General features: G+C 43.7%; 3 non-coding genes across 3 annotated transcripts; 2 read left to right on the top strand and 1 right to left on the bottom strand.

Annotated features, from left to right (window-relative positions):
• The first annotated feature begins 3,062 nt into the window (after positions 1-3,062).
• trnar-ccu (transfer RNA arginine (anticodon CCU)) lies at positions 3,063-3,135 on the top strand. Its single transcript has one exon. It is a non-coding gene; the product is annotated as a tRNA-Arg (tRNA).
• Positions 3,136-7,827: 4,692 nt separating this feature from the next.
• trnar-ucg (transfer RNA arginine (anticodon UCG)) lies at positions 7,828-7,900 on the top strand. Its single transcript has one exon. It is a non-coding gene; the product is annotated as a tRNA-Arg (tRNA).
• Positions 7,901-9,452: 1,552 nt separating this feature from the next.
• trnas-uga (transfer RNA serine (anticodon UGA)) lies at positions 9,453-9,534 on the bottom strand. Its single transcript has one exon. It is a non-coding gene; the product is annotated as a tRNA-Ser (tRNA).
• Positions 9,535-9,904: the final 370 nt, after the last annotated feature.

Below are 9,904 nucleotides of genomic sequence, written 5' to 3'. Positions count from 1 at the left end.
AGGTTTTGGAGTTGGTATGCAGTGTTTTGTTATCTCCAAACATAACGCTGTGCACATTTACCAACAAGTTCAACTTTTGTCATGTCTGTCCACAGAACATTGTTCCAGGAGTTGCTGTGGAACATCCATGTGGTCTTTAGCAAACTTGAGATGGGCAGTGGTGGTTTTTTTTGGGGGGAGAGCAGTGGTTTCCTCCGTGGTGACCTCGCATGATCACCGCTCCTGTTCAGATTTCTTCTTATGGTGGACTCATGGACACAGACGTAAGACAAAGTCAACCACCTGTTCGCTAGATCCCATCCCCACTCAGCTAGTCAAAGATTCCCTCGAAGGACTGGCAGGACCTATAATTAGTATGATGAATGCATCGCTTGCGTCAGGCGTTGTACCTGATCAATTTAAGGTAGCGGTTGTTAGACCGCTCCTTAAGAAGTCAAATTTGGATCCACAAGTTCTTAACAACTACAGGCCTGTCTCAAAGGTCCCATTTCAATCTAAAAGTTTTGAGAGAATAGTTGTTGCCCAATGTCAATCGTATCTGGATTCAAATAATATACTTGAGAAATTTCAGTCTGCTTTCTGAAACTGCATTAACGAGAGTCGTAAATGATATTCTCTTAGCTACTGATGTGGGGAATGCAACAGTGCTTGTGCTTCTAGATCTTAGAGCTGCCTTTGACACGGTTGACCTCTCTGTTTTGTTACACAGGCTTGAGTTTGAGGTTGGCTTATCTGGAACCGTCCTTCAGTGGTTTACTTCACATTTTACTCATCGTTTTCATTATGTTCAAATATCTAATAATTGTACTGCTTCATCAACGTCACCAGTTCAATTTGGGGTACCAGACGGATCAGTGCCGGGGCCAATATTGCTCTCTCTCTCTACATGCTGCTGCTAGGTAGGATAATACGAAAAAATAATATGAACTTTCATTCATATGCTGATGACACTCAAATAAATATTTTGTTCACACCAAACGACAACTTTTCTATTATCACTTTAGTTAAATGCATTAATGAAGGAAAGACTTGGATGTGTGAAAACTTTTTGTTACTCAACTCTGAGAAAACTGAGGATCTGTTGATCGGAGGCAACAATACTGATAGGACTACTATAACTTCAGCACTTAACTCAGAGGATTTAAACATTTGCCTCAAAGAGACAGCACGTAACCTAAGTGGCATATTAGACACACCTGAAGAAGGCTCCACGGCCGAAACGTTGTGTTCTCTTTCTTCTTTTTTTCAGCATGGAATAAACCTATTACTTGTTCCATATTAGACACAAGGCTCTTAACAACTTGCATTGTTACGTGCCTTGAGACAACCTTGTTGTGAAAGGTGCTATATAGAAATACATTGATTTGAACTGAATTGACAATGTAAAATGTTGTGTGTGTTGTTTGTTAAACAAGACTGTCTTTATTTATTATTATGCGTCAGATGAAGATCAGATCACATTTTAAGAGCCAATCATGTAGAAATCCAGATCATTCGCGTTTTAAAAGTTGCGGGAAAAGCAAAACAGGTGCTTTTCCTTTGTTGCGCAGACACACGACGACACCGTAAGCGGCAGGACTCGAAGCTTCGCAGGGAGACCCCGATGGCTTTCTAGTCCATCGCCCTAACCACTCGGCCGCCGCCACCTTTTTGATGCAGTCTAACATAGAGTGCCGGGCAGCGGCGGAAACCTTTTTCAAAGTCGCTTTCCGTTTAACAACAACAAAAAAAACTTTCACAAAATGCATGCTAGCAGACAAATGCGCCTCAGAGGACTTAAGGCTGGCTTCAAGTTGGAATGATAAAGTCTCCCCGTCCGGTCAGGAAAAGGGAACTTTGTTAGACAGAAAGAAGGAAGTAACAATAACGGAGAATTGTGTGCAAGGATTTTAGAAGCTGCGCAGCCCTGCAGTTTCAATAGCCCTTTTATTCGTGTTAGATGCTGGAATTGCCTTTTTTTGACGCTCTTACGAATGCGATGTCAACGAAAACAGAACAAAGCACAAAAAACCCTCAAGTCCTGCAGTTGGATAGAATGCCGTTACGCGTCCAAGCCGTATTTGACTTCATCCTACCATTGCAACACGGGGCGTATATGGAAACGAACACACGCTACGAATTGTCTCTAATCAGTCCCTACAGTTGTAAGGCGCCTGGAAGCGTGCACCCCCATCATTAATCTTTGCGCATCTGTGCAAGGTAAACTCTGGAGCAGTCTTTGAAACGGCTCAAAGGAAACACGTGATTGATTCCATGTGCATCTGGGGTTCATTTATTTATTTACATTTAATTCAAGGGAAAGGCTTGGGTCAGTTTCAGACGGCCTCCAACAGCGAGATTCAAGCGCCCCACCTTCAGCCCAATCTGCGCCGCCAGAACGCCAACGGCTCCTCTGGTCTTTGGGGTGCGGTTGTGACCCCTTAACCTAAAGTGTTGGTGGCAGACAAATGGAGACTAACAGGTGATGTCCTAGGACATGACTACATTGTGACACTCGGTGGGGATGGTGACCATTGCTTGGAAAAGAGTGCGAGGCCCCTTTAGAAAAACATTTTGTTAACAGGCATTCTGCCTCAGCCTAAACACCTATAGCTTGCAAAGCGCATGCTATTAGACAGGCACCTCTGCAAGACCTTAAGAGTCTCTTAAACTAGTGATAGTAAGGTGTTCCCAATGGGCGATGTTTGGCTTGCAAATCATCTCTCTGTGGAAGCGCCGAGATGCAGCTGTTTAAGGCTTAGAAGCAGCTGACTGTTTCACTACCTAGCTGATTACTGTCAGTCAGGGAGCTCAGAGGTGAAAAGCCTGTCTGAGAGACAATTCGCCGTCGATCAGTTCAATATGTTCCGTACCAGCTCGGCGCACCTGAGATCATCTTGGTAGCCGTGTAGCTCAGATGAGTGAGAGCGTGTGTGTGTGTACCACCGTGATTGGATGCCGGTCCTTCTCAGGTCACAGTAAACCTTCTGCTGCCTAACTTTCCTAATTTTGGGGATCCCTTTGAAAAAGCAAAGGAAAAAAAAAACTGGCTCTTCATCAGCGTGATCGACCCAACCCAGTGTGCCCCAGTGGCCTAATGGATAAGGAACTGGCCTCCTAAGCCAGGGATTGTGGGTTCGAGTCCCATCTGGGGTGCTACTGTCCCTTTTTGAGCGTACAAATGTCCTTTTGATTTGCAAAGCTGCAACCCCACCTTACTCAGTGAGCGTCTCTGCTTTTCTCTCACATACAGTTGGGAGATGTCTTGCACTGAACGGCCTGCTTCAGATCACGCCACAGCACTTCAATGGGATTGGGGTCAGGACTCTTACTCGGCCATCCCAAAATACGGAATTTCTATTGTTTCAGCCACTCTGTTGTTGATGTACTCCTTTGTTTTTGTCATGCTGCATGACCCAGCGTCTTTCGAGTTTTAGATCACAGGCAGACACCCTGACATTCTGCTGTAGAATTTCCTGATACATCTTGGAATTCATCGGTCCCTCGATGATTGCAAGCCGTACAGCCTCCGCTATGCTTCCCAGGTGGGATGAGGTTTTGGAGTTGGTATGCAGTGTTTTGTTATCTCCAAACATAACGTTGTGCACATTTACCAACATGTTCAACTTTTGTCACTGTCCACAGAACATTGTTCCAGGAGTTGCTGTGGAACATCCATGTGGTCTTTAGCAAACTTGAGAGGGGCAGTGGTGGTTTTTTTTGGGGGGAGAGCAGTGGTTTCCTCCATGGTGACCTCGCATGATCACCACTCCTGTTCAGATTTCTTCTTATGGTGGACTCATAAACACAGACGTAAGACAAAGTCAACCACCTGTTCGCTAGATCCCATCCCCACTCAGCTAGTCAAAGATTCCCTCGAAGGACTGGCAGGACCTATAATTAGTATGATGAATGCATCGCTTGCGTCAGGCGTTGTACCTGATCAATTTAAGGTAGCGGTTGTTAGACCGCTCTTAAGAAGTCAAATTTGGATCAACAAGTTCTTAACAACTACAGGCCTGTCTCAAAGGTCCCATTTCAATCTAAAAGTCTTGGGAGAATAGTTGTTGCCTAACGTCAATCATATCTGGATTCAAATAATATACTTGAGAAATTTTAGTCTGGTTTCTGAAACTGCATTAACAAGAGTCGTAAATGATATTCTCTTAGCTACTGATGCAGGGAATGCAACAGTGCTTGTGCTTTGCTTCTAGATCTTAGAGCTGCCTTTGACACGGTTGACCTCTCTGTTTTGTTACACAGGCTTGAGTTTGAGGTTGGCTTATCTGGAACCGTCCTTCAGTGGTTTACTTCACATTTTACTCATCGTTTTCATTATGTTCAAATATCTAATAATTGTACTGCTTCATCAATGTCACCAGTTCAATTTGGGGTACCAGAAGATCAGTGCTGGGACCAATATTGCTCTCTCTCTCTACATGCTGCTGCTAGGTAGGATAATATGAAAAAATAATATGAACTTTCATTCATATGCTGATGACACTCAAATAAACATTTTGTTTACACCAAACGACAACTCTTCTATTATCAGTTTAGTTAAATGCATTAAGGAAGGAAATACTTGGATGTGTGAAAACTTTTTGTTACTCAACTCTGAGAAAAATGAGGATCTGTTGATCGGAGGCAACAATACTGATAGGACTACTATAACTTCAGCACTTAACTCAGAGGATTTAAACATCTGCCTCAAAGAGACAGCACGTAACCTTGTTGTGAAAGGCGCTATATAGAAATACATTGATTTGAATTGAATTGACAATGTAAAATGTTGTGTGTGTTGTTTGTTAAACAAGACTGTCTTTATTTATCAAAAAATAAAAGGAATTTGCTAGGAATGCAAACGTTAGGTTGCGCTTCTTCATGCTGCATCGTCGGCATGAGTGGAGCTTTTTAAACGTCTGTACTTACTGTGCCCCATAAGAAATCGTTTGTCCCCATTCAAAAGAGATTGTGCGATGTCCTGCAGTGTTCGCAAAGCAAACCTTTGACAGTTTGAAAAGAGGAATTTATTCTGCTTCCTGTGCGTGCAGTAGTTACAAAGTTGAACGTCTTTACACGATCTGCTGCAGTTTTCAGTGGGCGGGCTTTGTCAGAGGGCTTGGAAAAACGCACTGTGTTTCGGCTCGGGAAACATCATGAGAAGTGTCCTGCATGTTTTCTGTGTATAGCTGTCTTTTAACGCATACAGAATTCATTCGAAATCATTGATTTCTCCAATTAACAAGGTTCCCTTAAAGGATGAGTCAAAGTAACGTCTAATCGGATTAGTTTCCTTAGAGCTGGTTCAGAGTTTCCTCAAGAGTTTACCTTTCACAGATGCGCAAAGAAAAATGTTGGGGGTGCACGCTTCAAGGTGCCTTACAGCTGTAGGGAGTGATTCGAGACGATTTGTGGCGTGTGCTCGTTCCCATATACCGTACGCCCCGGGGTGCAGTGCTAAGATGAAGTACAATACCGCTTGGGCACGTAACGGCGTTACACGCAAGTGCGGGACGTGAGGCTTTTCGTTTGTTCATTTTGTTTTGCTCTGCTTTGCTTTGTTTCGTGGTCAAGAGGCGTAAGGTAAGTCGTAATCCAGGGAGAACACTGGTGGCAAACAGTCCGAGGTGAGAGGCGAGGTCCAAAGTCGAAAAGGCAGAAGGGGAGTCCAATATCCAGAATAAACGAGGTAATGGAAAAAACGCCAGGTAGAGCTCTCAAGGAGTAGACTCAATACCAGCGGGATGCAAGTAAAGATGGTAAAAATAGCACTGCGTACCCCACGGTGGAGTGTGTGCAGGTGGGTTAACTCGTGCGGCGGCGTTTGTTAATAATCACCCTCTGCTGGTGCTGTTTAGATTGCTTAAGAGTTGGTCTTAACTGCCTGGCGGTCATGACAAGCTCCTCTTTAAGCTGTGGTTTAGTTTTGCATTCATGTGTTTCTAGAGCAGTTATTTATGGGGGTGGGTGGGTCCTTCACAGAGGCTCAGGACAAATCCCCTGCATGAAAGTCTACTGTGTGCGTTCAAACAGTCACAGGTCAAGAGCCAGGCAGGAGGACAATGGACAGATGAGCCAACGAACTAAAAATAAAAGAACAGATATGAAAAAGCCACCATCTTTTTCTTTTTGACATTTTCCGACTTTCATGCAAGCCAGGACAAAGTTGCTCGTAGCTACTTGTGGATTCAAATACTCTATCGAGTGCTTTGATGAGTTTTTGCAATTTGATTGTCGTCCTGTCAGCCTGTTTCTGTTTTTTTTTTTTCAATCTAGGGATGGAAAGTATGAGGGAAATGATGGAGCAATCAATAACCGCTCCGGAAAAATGGCAGAAAGAAATGGTCCGTCACTAAGGACATTTGTGAAGCAGAGGAGTGACATCACCACAAAGGCGACTTATTCTGCTGATCGTTTTGGTGAATAATGATTGAGGCGTGTTAAGAGAAAGGTAGCTGCGTCAGCATGCTTAGGCTGCAAAGGATAAAGCAAAGGTTTACTCCATGCTGAAAAGAGAAGAAAAGAAGCACAACGTTTCAACTGTGGAGCCTTCTGCACCATCTTCTTTAGCGATGGTGATGATGTTTACATTGGAAAAACTGAGACACGCATACTGGAGGGGCTTGAACCACCAACTTTTCAGCACCACAGAGTCTGACAGTCTTTTGTGCACCCTACATTTGCAGGTTTATGGTCAAAGAAAACAATCACTTGCGCTTCTTGCAGCCGGCAATCTTTTTCCACTGACAACCAAGAAATGGATTTCATCTTTCACAAGCTGTATGGATTTCTTCAAAAACAAGTTATTCCAGAAAGGAAATGAATTCTTGCATTAAACTGAACCAAGCTGTACATGTTTGTCTGAAATGAGACATTCGGCACAACAAGACACGGAGAGAGGCACCGCTGGTATTCAGACCCAGGATCGCCTGCTTACTAGGCGGGCACTTTAAGCCACTAGGGAACAGCGCCAGCGGAGCACCGCGCTTTTACAGACACTTGGACACATCTGCGTTCGGTGTGCACTTAACCTGCTCTCTGAGCCCGTTGCCTCCGTCCCATTTAATAGCAGAACTGACGCCAAGAGAAATGATGAGAAATGGCATTTATCGGGCACTTTTCATGTCCAAGGAGCTCAATGCCCTTGACACCTCCACAAGGCGACAGAGCTGTGCATTCTTTGGCGACACCATTTTTTCTTTTGTTTAATTTCTATACTTATTGATAGAATAAAAATGATATGTCATGTACTGTAAGGGAAATGTCTCTTTTCATGGGGAAAGCTAGCACCAGCAAATGTTGTGTTTAGAAGAAGTGATTTAACATGACACGTGACCTAATTTACCGGAGCAAAAGCTCACCCAGCAAGCCCTGCTTTACTTCTACAGGAGAGAAGTACTGTAGAGTCTGCAAGATGTTCAGCTGGGTAGCTACGTCAGCATGCCTCGGCTGCAAAGGAACAAGTACTAGGTTTATTGCATGCTGAAAAGAGAAGAACAGAAACACAGCGTTTCGACTGTGAGGTCTTCTCACACCTGAAGAAGCCTCACACCTGTAAAAGGCTCCATGGTTTTCTTTCTTCTCTTTTCAACATGGAATACACCTATTGTCTGCAAGATGTGACAATTTCATGGTGTTTTGGAAGAAAACCTTTTTTCTTTGAATTCAAAATCAATCGGAATTTCAGCACGACACATCAACACTTTTTCTGTTTTAAGGAGATGATATTTTAAACCTGATAAAAATAGTAGGAAACACAAGTTTCTTGCTGTGAAAATTTAGATGGGGAAGTGTACTACTAGTAGCAGTGTAGAGCTCTCTGTGGTGGAGTGCAAGCGCATGTTCTATGGGCCAGTGGCGTAATGGATAACGCGTCTGACTTCGGATCAGAAGATTGTAGGTTCGAGTCCTGCCTGGCTCGTGAGGCTTTTAAACCTCTCAGGTTCCTCGGTAACAGGTTGCCGTCATGTATATGAACTATAGAAAAGCATTTGCCACAACCCGTAAATTAGCACGCAAGTGCGGGCTGGTGAACACAGAACTGTATGGAGATCATCTCCAGCTCCGAGCTCAATTGCAATGAAAAAACATGCAGAAAAGAACTGGAGAGCAGATGAATTTGTGCTCAGTAGGGTGGGGAGGACTCAGCATTGCTATTGTTCTAATTGGCATGAACTGCAGGGGATCTGAATCAGAACATGTCAGTTAGTTCGATCATTGCGTCAGTATGTAGGCCAAGTTAATACAGAATTATTACTTTGTCTGTCTCGTCTTTGTATATAGCTGAATGTCCCTGACAATTTCATGTTAGTTTTTAATAACGACATTGGTGCTAATATATACATATATAGCATATAAGGAACACGTAAAAGTTTAGTCCATGCTGAAAAGATAAGAAAACCGCCACAACATTTCATCTTGGAATAAATCTTTACTTGTTGTTTTGCAGCCTACCCATTCTGACCTAACTCCTCCCTTGAAATTCCCTAACAGATAAGGGTACGTAACGGCTCATGCGATGCTCAGTTGCAATTTGTCCCAAAACAAACAAGAACAGCAGCTGAGGGTTTGAGTTTGAACATGCACTGTATTAAAGCAGCTTTTATTTCCATTGATAAATGCTAGATATTCCTACAGAGATTCTCCAGGTGAGTAAGCGATTCCTGTTTCTATTTCTATTTCTGTTTCATATCTATACAGTATATATATGTTACATGTGTCTCTGCAATAGTATAAATGTGTTATACACTATCAGGGGCTGCTTTTTTGTGCACCTCATCTACAACAAGGGTTTTTTTTTCATTTATGTTTGTGGACCTTCACCATTTGAGGAAGTGAGTTAGATAAGAAAGTTACAGGTATGGTGAGCAATGACTGACAAAGGCACGTACTGCGTATTCCTTACAGAAGTGTAAGCAATTTGTTCTAAAAAACACCGGCTAAAGTCCAACATCGTTAGCAATCTTATTACTTAAACAGAATTAACATCAATAAACTGTAAGGTGCTGGTACATGCGAGTAGATTTGATCTTCTATTAAACAAAAATGCAATTACAGCTCTAAAAAGGTCAACCTAGACTTCTGTAACAGATCTGTTCAGGTCATCGCTGTTTCTCTGACCTTGTGAGTCTTTGGAATTTTAAAAGTGTATTTTGCTTGCCTTTCATGTGGTCTGTGTACAAGTCACTGTGGCGTATGCGGTCCTACACAGCCTTGCTATAGACGTGACGAGCCTCCGCTATGTTGCAATGGAGAACAGGTTCAGTACGGAGCTGCCGAGAAAATTCAGCTGGAAAGCTCGTTGCAGAAAAGCATCGTTATCTGTGTCCAGCGGCAAAGCGTCCTTCGTGGGTGCTGAAGAATCGATTTCACAGGCTGCGGGTCCAGGCGATTTAGAGTGTTAAAGGTCCCAGCGAAAACGAAACGGCGCTGGTCCTTTTACACGCACGCACGCAACCAAATGCAAAGGACGCCGTAGTCGGCAGGATTTGAACCTGCGCGGGGAGACCCCAACGGATTTCAAGTCCGTCACCTTAACCACTCGGCCACGACTACAGCAAGCGCCGCGGCCGCTGCCTTCTTGCTACAATCGAACAGGGAGTGCGAGGCGGCGGCGGCAGCGGAGGCAACTTTTTTCAAGTTCGCTCTCCGTTTAAGAAACCTTTTACGCCATACGTGCAAGCACACACACACACACCTCAGAGGACTTAAGGGTGGCTTCAAGTTGGAATGATAAAGTCTCCCCGTTCGGACATGAAAACAGAACGTTCTTAGACAGAAAGCAATCAACAACGGAGACATGTGGACGACGATTTTAGTCACTGCACTTTGAATAGCATTTTTACTCCAGTTACAGGAGATGCACCAATGGCCCTTGACCTACGCTCTTACCAATGCCTTGAACATTCAAACAAAACAGCCCTCA

Source organism: Lepisosteus platostomus, chromosome 22, assembly GCF_059453375.1.
Source record: "Lepisosteus platostomus isolate fLepPlt1 chromosome 22, fLepPlt1.hap1, whole genome shotgun sequence".
Taxonomy (NCBI): Eukaryota; Metazoa; Chordata; class Actinopteri; order Semionotiformes; family Lepisosteidae; genus Lepisosteus; species Lepisosteus platostomus.
Note: the sequence above shows the minus strand (reverse complement) of the source record. Positions and strands in the feature narration are given on the sequence as shown.